Raw genomic sequence first — 11,152 nt, forward strand, 5'->3', positions numbered from 1 at the left:
GTAGTAAATAAATATTTGTCGAACAAAAAATAATGAATAAGAAACTCTTCCTGGGCTTGTTCCATCCAGTAAGCAGTAATAAGAGGGTATCACATGAGAAATGATTTGGGGGTTTTGTTTTCTTTATTATATTTTATTTTTGAGATAGGGCTTGTTATGTAGCTAGCCTGAAACTCTTGTAGACCAGGGCTAGCCTCAAACTTTTGGCTCTCTTCCCTCCTCTCCTCCCAGTGTGGAACTATAACCATGTGCCACCATGCTCAGCCCTAACCTATTCATTCATTCAGATAATACAACAGGGTGGCTTTTGAGTCTATGATTCTCCTGCCTCAACCTCCTGAGTGATGCTGGGATTACAAGCCTGAACCACAACTCCCAAATAAAACTTTATTTTTATTTTAACTGACAGATAATAATTGTGTATTTTTATTGGGTATAACGTGATGTTTTTATATTGTGGAATGATTAAATCAAACCAATTAACAGATCTGTTGCATCAGATAATTATAATTTTTTATGATGAAAACATTAAAAAAATCTATTCTTTTAGCAATTTTGAAACACACAATTGTTGTTTAGTCAATTTTCTGTGCCATACATTACTGGAGTTTATTTCTCCTGTTTAACCGTAGGTTGTTTTAAAACACGACTCTGGACTTTCTAACATAAGCACATTGTATACAACATGGTCTGTTTTTCCCCCAGTGCTGGGAATTGAACCCAAAGCCTTGCACATGGCAGGCACGTGTTCTATCACTGATCTACATCCTCAACAGAAAGGCATTCTTGTTTACAACTGAAGACCCCTTCTAAAGTTCATGGAGATGAAAATTTATTGTTCTCGCCAGCCATTATCCAGTTCTTCCTACAGGATCTATTTCTTTCATTTGAGCTACTCTTCTTGAACCAGGTACAGTATAAGAGGACTGTCAGGATGTCCAGCTGCCCACTAGCCAAAGTCTAGGCACATGACCAGTAGGCTCCACTCCCCTGGAAGGTGGATTCCATGGATGTAAGCAGAAAAAGGACTCTTCAGGAGGTAGGCCCTCTTTCCAGATCTCTAGAATGTCTCTGCGAGCTGCCCACCTCCTTCCAGAGATTCTTCCCTTTCCTGAAGTTAGCCTGAGTTACTTATTGACAAAAAGAATGCCAGTATTTGCTTAGACTTGTCCCTTTCTGAAAGAAACCACAGACCATCCCGCATAAGGATCATGACTCTACCAGTTAAAGATGTAGATAAGATATAGGGAAGGGGCAGTTTCAGCTAGGCATGGTGGTTGTGCTGGCTAGTTTTATATCAACTTGCCAGAAGCCGGGTCCTTGGAGAAGACAGAGCCTGAATTGAGAAAATGCTGCCATAAAATCATGCTGCTGGCAAGCCTATAAGGCATTTTTTTAAATTAGTGATTCATGGGGGAGGACCCAGTTCATTGTGGGTGTGGCTACCCCTAGTCAGGTGGTCCTGGATTTTGAAAAGAAAGCAGACTGGGGAAGCCTTGAGGTAGGGGCAAACCTGTTATCCCAGAACTTGGAAGATGGAGGCAAGGGAATTACGTACAAGTTTAAGCCACATAGTGAGTTTGAGGCCAGCCTGGGCTACCTGTGTCAAAAAGTAATTTTAGATTAGAAATTTGCCAATTTTGTTTGTAATTGTGTAAAATAGTTAACAAATGGTGCTGATTCTGTACAAACAGTTGGGAGTACATAGCCTTCTAATGAAGGCTCAAAGCAAGAACAGAAAGGTAACCTAGTTATTTGCCACAACTTACAATTTCCCTAGAACTGATAGTAAGTTCAGGAAGTGGCTAGCTTGTCTGGCGGGCTGCTGCAAGGCCTCACTGGAGGCACTCCCATAGTCATTCCTCAAATGTCTGCAGCTGCTAATACTCAGCTTAGGTTCAGAGGACGGAAGGCTGGTGGGTGCAGCTAATTCCATGGCGCCATAGTATGGAGAAAACTTAAAGGAAGCAGAGGCTTGAGCGATGGAGGGTTGGGATCTGGCAATTAGTTCTTTTATCTTCCCTCCAGTATCTCAACAAAACCTTGTGTTAATAGCACCCAATGAGAGGTCAATCTGCATTGAATAAAAATGATTATTTGTGAGCTGATGGGGGGGGGTACCACAAAAGCTCACTCCATTTTTAGGAGGATCGGTAACAGTTTTTGAAAATAGAATTCCCCAGTCAATTGGAAATTTTCCACATATCCCTGGCTGGATGTAAGTTACATTATTATTGGACTATGCTTAAAAACCTAAGGGCAGAAATTTGGAACCCATAAAATCTCTAGCCTTTAGTGATGGCATATGGACATATCATTTGGAAGATTCATCTCTCCATGTGTATATTGGAGGTGCAGCAAGATTCTTTTGTTTATTACAAAGAGGAAACTGCCATTAATGTAAAGCTGTCTAGTCATCAAAAGGTCTCCAATTATAAGGTCATTTTAAAATTCCTGTTGAAAAGTGCTTTGCAAAATAGGTTAGAAAAGTTCTGGGAATGTAACTTTGTAGCCACACCTGCCTAGTATGAACAAGGTTATAGGTTTGATTCCCAGTGACAAAATGTAGCTTTTGGAAGAAAAACTAGGAAAAAAAAAGCATGTCTTATGATTATTGAAAACATTATGTTGAGCCAGGCGGCGGTGGAGCACACCTTTAGTTGCAGGTCTCAGGAGGCAGAGGCATGCATCTCTGTGAGTTCGAGGTCAGCCTGGTCTACATAGTGAGTTCCAGGATATCCAAGGCTACACAGAGAAACCCTGTCTCAAGTATATATACATAAATGTCTTAAGGAAACTTATGTGTACAGATCTATCAAGCTAACAGATTTTATTTGGAAAATTTGCAAAATTACTGACAAGCTGAGATTAATCAATCCAAGGTTAATTTGTGTTGTTTCTTTTTTATTTTTATGTGTATACATGTTTTGCATGCATGAATGCTTGGAGGCTAAAAGAGGGAGTCAGATCCCCTGGGACCAGAGTTACAGAAAGTGAATGGTAGCTATCATGTGGGTTCTGGTAATCAAAACTAGGTCCTCTGGAAGAGCAGCCTGTGCTTTTAACCACTGAGCCATCCAGCCAGCCCTGAAAAGTTTCTTTTCATTCTTCCCACTACCCTCTTTTTTTTTTTTTCTTTCCTTTCTTCCCTTCTTTTTTGAGACAGGGTCTCTCTATGTAGCCCTGGCTGTCCTGGAACTCTCTATATAGACCAGACTAGGCTAGCCTTGAACTCAAGAGATTCACCTTCCTCTGCCTCCCAGGTGCTGTGATAAAAGGTGTGCTCCCTATGGCTCGCTGGTTTCTTTCATAAGGGGAAGTATTCAATTAGTGACAAAACAAAACATTTAATGAAAAATGTATCTATAAGATCTGTGATACAACTTGTTGCTCAAGCACTATGGCCTGATTTTAATCCCTGAAACCCATGATAGAAGCAGAAATCCAACTTTTGAAAGTTGTCCTCCGACTTACACACGCATTTCATGACACATGCATGACAGCACCCATGTACACACACTAAATAATAAAATTAAAAGCAAAAGTTCACCTGTGAATGTTCATAGCAGCTTTATTTGTAATAGCCCCAAATTGAAATCAGCTGACACTTGAACTAGTGAAGTTATACTAACTGTGATCTATGCACACCATGTATATTTCTCACCAATAAAGAGAAATATTTCTCAGCAATAAAAAAGATAGAGATGTAGCTCAGTTGGTAGAATGCATGCCTATTGAAATCTGTACCAGATAAGTACATTTTATCATTTTGTTTGGTTGTTTTTCCACCATCTGTGCCAGGCTAGTAGCTGGCTTTCCACCTTTAGGGATTATCTTGTTTCCCACCCCCCTTTCCCAGGAGTGCAGAGATCATATGCAAACACTAATGGTGTTACAAGAGTTCTAGGAATTCAAACTCAGGTTTGTAGAGGAATTTTAATTCAGCAACATGGCTACTCTGGCTGGGAGGAATACAGACACACCTTTAATGAACTCAGAGAAAAGCAGATCTCTGAGTTCAATGCCAGCCTGGTATAGAGCAAATTTCAGGTAAAGAAAAGCTTTAGTCCAGTCGTAGCGGTACATGCCTTTAATCCCAGCATTCAGGAAACAGAGGCATGCAGGCCTCTGAGTTCTAATCAGTGCTGTTTAGTCAGTTCTGTTGAGTCAGTGAGTTGAGAGACATGCAGTGGAATTGAGTTTGTTGCAGTTCAGTTTGTGGAATTCAGAGGCAGTTTTATTAGGAGAGTTTTACAGAGACAGGTTGAAGAGAGAACAAGCATCACACAAGTGAATACAGAATGGGCCAGAGAATGAGAAGGAGCCAGATTAGAACAGAATGCTAGAGTTACTATGAAGCCAAGCAGAGCAATTCAGTCAGAAGCCGAGAAAGAGGCCAGTTTGAATTAAGTCAGCTCAGAGAGAAGTTTGAGCCAGAACAGCTGAATTTTGAACCAGCCAGCCAGAGTTCAGAAAGAGCTAGAATGGGTGGGCTTATTCAGCAGTAAGTCTCAAAGGCTGAAAACAATTTAGTCCTAGAATAGATTTTACAGAGATTAGATGCTTCCAGGACTAGGCCTAGGCTAGCAGGCAGAGGCAGTAAGCCTCAGGAAATGAAAGTTACTGTTACACAGGTCCTCAGGTTTTTGTGTCAAGTGCCTTACTCCCAAACCATTTCTGCAGCCCTACGTACCTATATAAAAAATTACAAGCCAGGCAGTGGTGGCTCATGTCTTTCATCCTGACATTTTGGAGGCAGAGACAGGCAGATCTCAGGTCAGCCTTGTCTACAGAGTGAGTTCCAGAACAGCCAGGGCTACACAGAGCAACCTTGTCTCAAACAAAAAACAAAACAAAACAAAAAACAGGAAGACCACAAACAAACAAAAACAAAACACAACTACAAATAGTAAAAATAACAGTGCAGAACTGGATGTGGAGGTACACACCAGTGATTGTAGTACTGGGAATGTTTAGAGCAAGAGGACCAAGATTTCAACACTAGACAGGGCTATATAGCAAAATCATATTTTAATAAACAGATGAGAAGATTGAGCAGGGTGCGGTGGCACACGCCTGTAATCCCAGCATTCAAGAGGCAGAAGCAGGTGGATCTCTGTGAGTTGAAGACCAGCCTGGCCTACAAAGTGAGTCCAGGACAGCCAAGGCTACACAGAAAAACCCTGTCTTCAAAAACCAAACCAAACAAACAAATCAATAGTTGTCACAAATTCAGGAAAAGAGGGAAGGCTGAATAGATGAGCCATGGAAGGCTTGAGGAGGCAGTGAAACTATTCTAGGTAATATTGTAATTAATGATGGATACATATGCAATTGTCAAAAGCTAAACAATACAGAACCCAAAGATTGAGCCTTAATTCAATGAATAGACTTTAGCTAATGTAGCCTTACTGGCTCATTGGTTATAACCAATGTATCATGTAAATGCAAGCTTAACATGAGTATAATGGAATTAGTAGAGATTAACAGATGAATTAACTTGAGCACTGCTGGTAGGATGAAGGACAATATGGGAACTCTATTTTCTATTTAATTAAAAACTATTAAAAATGTCTTAATCTTTCCAGGTCTTAGTTTTTTCATCTCTGAAGTGGGTAGTTGAACCTGATCTCAGTTTGGCTGTGACCTCCTGTCTTAGTCCTCTGAGTGCTAGAATTACAAGCAAGGGCCTGTATACCTGGATGAATTGTGTGTGTATGTGTGCGCTTCGGCCTTGTAGGCAAGTATTTTATCACTGGGCTTCTTTATCAACTGAGAACAATTGTTTTTTCAATCTCTGTGCTCTGTGTTTCTGAAAGTTTTTTCTTTGTTATGTTTCTCCTTGCCTTGTGGCCTTGGATCATTGCATGGTAGATCAGCTGAGCTGGTATCACTTGGCTATAGCTATTCTGGCAATAACAGGCTCACAGAAAAGATTAAGGAACAATTCCTTGGCTATGAGTCTCAGTATCTCCTTCAATACCCTGGTGGGTAGAGTCTTTCAGAGGTCCTCTGTGGAAGGCTCCTATGCTGTTCCTTCTCTTCTCCTACTTCCGATGTTTGCCCATATGAATGAGGATTAAGCATCTTCCCTAGGGTCCTCCTTATTGTTTAGCTTCTTTAGGACTATAGATTTTAGTATGTTTATTTTATATTATATGGGAGAGTACCGGAATCCTTATGGAAGAAAAGGGAAATAGAAAGACTTGGAGAGGATAAGAACTTCACAAGGAGAACAACAGAGCCAAACATCCTGGGCCCAGGGGGGCCTGCAAAGACTGATACACCAACCAAGGACCATGCATGGAGAGGGCCTAGACCCCCTTTTCAAAGGAAGCCCATTGGCTGCTCAGTTTCCAAGTGAGTTGCTTAGTAAGAGGTACAGGGGTTGTCTTTGACATGAACTTAGTGGTCAGCTCTCTGATCATCTCCCCCTGGGGCTTGCAGCCTTGCCAGGCCACAGAGGAAGACAATGCAGCCAGCCTTGATGAGACCTAATAGTCTAGGGTCATATAGAAGGGGAGGAAGTCCTCCCCTATCAGGGGACTAAGGAAAGGGCATGGGGGGAGAAGGGGGGTGGGGGTGGGCCCAGGAGGAGATGAGGGAGAGGGCTGCAGTGAGGATTCAAAATGAATAAATTGTAATAAATAAATTAAATTTAAAAAAAAGAGAAACAGTTCCTTTACAGAAATTTGTTTTGTTTTGGTTTTGTTTTGTTTGGTTTGGTTTTTGGCTTTTTGAGACAGGGTTCCTGTGTAGCCTTGGTTTTCCTGAACTCACTCTGTAGACCAGGCTGGCCTTGAACTCATAACAGTCTGCCTGCCTCTGCCCCCCTGAGTGCTGGGATTACAGGTGTGTACCACTGCTCCTAGCTGGGTTTTTTTGTTTGTTTTGTTTTGTTTTTAAGAAAGGGCTTATTGTAGTATAGTTTGGTACAGTCTGTCATGGTGGGAACAGTATAGCAGTGGAGTGGCCCTCAGCTATGGTGGCTAGAGCTTGCGACTACTTGTTCATATCTTAGACAGGTCAGGGGAATTGTGGTACTGAGTGATCCTCCCCCACCCTTGATTCAGTCTAAGGCCTCAGTTCATGTTACTACCGTGGTATCACTCACGTTGAAGTTGCATCTTCCTACCTCAGTTAAACCTCCCTGGCAATATCTTTTACAAAGGCAGTCCTGGAACTCGCTCTACAGAGCAGGCCAGACTAGAACTCACCAAGATCCTCCTGCTTCTGTCTCCCAAGTGCTGGGATCAAAGGCATGCACCACCATTCCCAGCTCTTGCTAACTTTCCTTTGAATTTTCAAACTGCATTTTCTTCAAAGAATTGGCAATCTAAGAAGACAGTGACTTAACCTCCTGAAAATCTGTCTTCTATCTTATCACCTATCTGGAAGTGGCTGGGGAGCAGGGTCAGGTAATCATTTCAGGTTCAGTTTTGTCCTTCTGGTTAGGTGGTCAACTACCTACCTGAAACTTGTGATGTCTGTGCTTCTCTTTGTTATCAACCTTTGCACTCTCCCTCAGGCTCTTGAAACTTCAGTTTCTGCTGGTATCATCCTTGCTGACCTGGGGGAGGAGATAGCTCAAAACAAACAGCTATTAACAGTGTGTACTGCTAAGCTAAGTAAAAATGTGTATGGGCTGATTCCTTTCTATAATATGGAGTACAAATATGTTTTTATAATAGAGAATATAACAGTGTTTTCATTCATCCTGTCCCTTATCAAAGGGAAAAGAAACATCAGAGCTCAGAAGGCAACTGAGTTCTGAGAAGTAGCCTCTGTGATTTGCACAGATCTGATGTACTTGCTTATTGACAGACAGGCTTCTTGGAATGGAGGTAGCAAAAAGCAGGTTGTAGAGGCAAGAAAGGGAAGCAAAGCTATAGTCCACAGTAGCACATAGATTTAATCTCATTCTCTCTGCTCTGCCCCTCTCCATCTCTCTCTCTTTCCCTGGTACTGAGATAATTTTGTTCTGAAGTACTTCATCTTACTATGTACAAAATCCTCTAATCAGGTATATTTTGTTCTATTTCAATTAAAATATAATAGTCATAAGCCAGGCGTGGTGGTGCACACTTGTAATCCCACTGCTTAGAGGATCCTGCTCAGAATTGCCTCAGCTACTTCATGACTAGAGACTAGCCTGTGCTACTCAAGACCACTCCTCAAAAAAGAAAAAGCAATAAAACCTCCAAACAGAAAAAGCTAGTCACACAGAAAATAGACCAAAATAACACATATAATTTTTAAAAGTACAAAGTTGTGTTTTTTACTTCACTCTGAATAAATATAAAAGCTTAAAACTGATATGTCAGAGACTATTTCCTTGGGAGGATGGGTAGTGGCATTAAGAGATAAAGACTTGGGAGAACATTAAGAAAATTTTCTAAACAATAAATGTCTTAGCCAAGCTTAGTGGCACATACCTTTAATCCCAGCACTTGGGAGGCAGAGTTGTGCTGATCTCTGTGAGTTTGAGGCCGGCCTGGTTTACATATTGAGTTCCAGGATGGCTAGGGCTACATAATGAGACCCTGTTTCCAAAAAACAAACAAACAAAAAGAAACACTCAAGATATTTCCTGACATCTGTGCTCCTGAATCTTGTTATAGCACTATCAGAGATTGGACTACTCAAATTGTAACTGTTGGAACAAAACAAAACAAAACAAAACAAAGCAAAGCACGTCTTGGACACAGTGTTCACACACTCAAATACATAACCTTGGTGTTGATCCTCAGCAACTATCCCAAGTGGTGTTTTTAAGCTTGAGTACGTTTCATCCACAAGAAATACACCTGCAGCTCCAGTGGGGCCTTCTAACTCCAATGAAAGGACACTCTGCACATATATCTCCCCAAAGATACCTGAATCCCACAGGACCCATTGACCTCTGGTATCAAGATTGTAAAAATAAATGATCTAACTAGATGTGTCTTCTGAAGTCATCCTTAGGAGAAAAACAAACAGACAGACAGACAGACAGACAGAAAAAAAATCCCTCTAACCATATTAAGCCTCACTTCTATTGAGAATCCATATGGCTGTAGTCTCTGGGGCTTTGGGGAACACATTCCTGTGTATTTGTGCAGAGAGAATACTTCCAGAAGATATGTGGCTAATGTTATTGGGAAACAGCCCCCATAAATTTATTGCCAATTAAGTGACCTAACCCTATTTGGGGAATCTACAACTCGCTAATTCTCAGGACCAATGTTATCATGTATTGTCATCTTGGAAAATATATAATGTTAGGGAGCCAGGCTTTCCCAACCTAGGACCCTGAAAAGCACACGGTGATTCTCAACTAGAGGCAATTTAAGAATGTTTAGCAACTGGGCAAGGTGGTGCATGCCTATAATCCCAGCACTTAGGGAGGCAGAGATAGGTGGATCTCTGTGAGTTTGAGGCAAGCATGGTCCTGAGTTGAGGAAAGTCAAGGCTACACAGAGAAACCCTGTCTCAAAAAACCAAAACCAAAACCAACCAACCAAGCAAACAAACAAAAAACAAGGTTTAGCAACATCGCTTTTTTATTTCTTTGTTTATTTTAAATGTAGCTTGGCTGTCCTGGAACTTACTATGTAAACCAAGCTGGCCTTGAACTAATGGTGTTCTGCTTGCCTCTACAGCTTGAGTGTTGGAATTAATTATGCTTGGCTTTACTTACCTCTTTTCAAGTCCGGATCTCCGTTGCACAGGTTAGACTTGAATTTGCCATCCTTAAAATCTGTTTTTTGGGGCTGGAGAGATGGCTCAGATGTTAAGAGCACTGGCAGTTCTTCCAAGGGTCCGAGTTCAATTCCCAGTAACCACATGGTAGCTCATAACCATCTATAAGATTTCGTGCCATCTTCTAGTGTGTAGGCATGCAGACAGAATTCTGTATAAATAATAATAAATAAATCTTTTTAAAAAAATAAATCAGTTTGTTTTGTTTGTTTGTTGATATTTTTGGTAGTGCGAGGAATCCAACCATTGCCTTGTACATAAAAGGCAAATGTTTGTTTAATGAGCAATATTCCTAGCCCTTGTTTGTTTGAGACTGAGTTTCATTATGTAGCCCAGACTGGTCTTGACTTCCTGATCCTCATGGTTCAGCCACCAGGTATTACAAATGTGGAACAGCACACCCACCTGAAAGGGCTTTATTAAAGCTGGTATATATACATGATTCAGCTTGGTATCCCAGCAACCAGAGCATCTTGTGTCCTGCAATTGTTGTTGAATCCTTCTTGAGTTATTTTACAAAAGAGACATGGTGAACTTCGTGGCTATTGAAATAGAAAGCTGAGGTAGGCACGATGGTGCATGCCTGTAATCCCTGCACTTGGGGAGACAGAGGTAGGCGGATCTCTTTGAGTTTGAGGCCAGCCTGGTCTAAGAAAATGAGTCCAAGACATCCAGGGCTCCTGTTACACAGGGAAACTCTGCCTCAAAACAAAACAAAACAAACAAACAAATAGCAAGTTGTTTACAATATGCTTAACTGAAAAAAAGCCAGTTATGAAATAATATGAGTAACCAGGTGTAGTGACAAAAAATAGTTAATTCTAGCATTCTTGAAGCTGAAGCAGGAGTAGTACAAGTCCTAGGCCATCCAGGGCTACCTCAAAAATAGACAAAGCAGGAGGCTAGAGAGATGGCTCAGCATTAAGAGTATGTACTTCTCTGGCCTTTTACAGAGTTTGTCAACCTCTGTCCTCAAATACAGAGACTTATTATTACCTTATATATACAGGCACTTTATGAGTCATCTGGTTAGGGGCTGGGGAAGGGCAGTGGTCAAGAGAGAATTCAGTTTTGTCTTCTCTGGACTACAGTATACTGGAATACTTCAGATAATACGTGAAAAGATTGGTGAAACACCCCATCATGGAAGAGGGAGAGACTCATGGGTCCCCCCTACTCCCTGAGGATTTATACATAGTTAAGGGGGAGGGCATTTTTTTCAGCAGTGTAGCCATTGGTAAGTTGCCACATTCCTGTAAATAAATCCTCACCTATGCTCCTGTAAGCAACTGCACTGAATCTCATCAGTACAAACAGCAAAGACAGACATGCTAGTAGAAGAGGGCCTAGTTGGGAAGAGGAAGTGTATCAGTGGGAACAGGAGAGGGACAAGAGAAGGTAATGGGGGCAA

This window comes from Meriones unguiculatus, chromosome X (assembly GCF_030254825.1).
Source record: "Meriones unguiculatus strain TT.TT164.6M chromosome X, Bangor_MerUng_6.1, whole genome shotgun sequence".
Classification (NCBI taxonomy): domain Eukaryota; kingdom Metazoa; phylum Chordata; class Mammalia; order Rodentia; family Muridae; genus Meriones; species Meriones unguiculatus.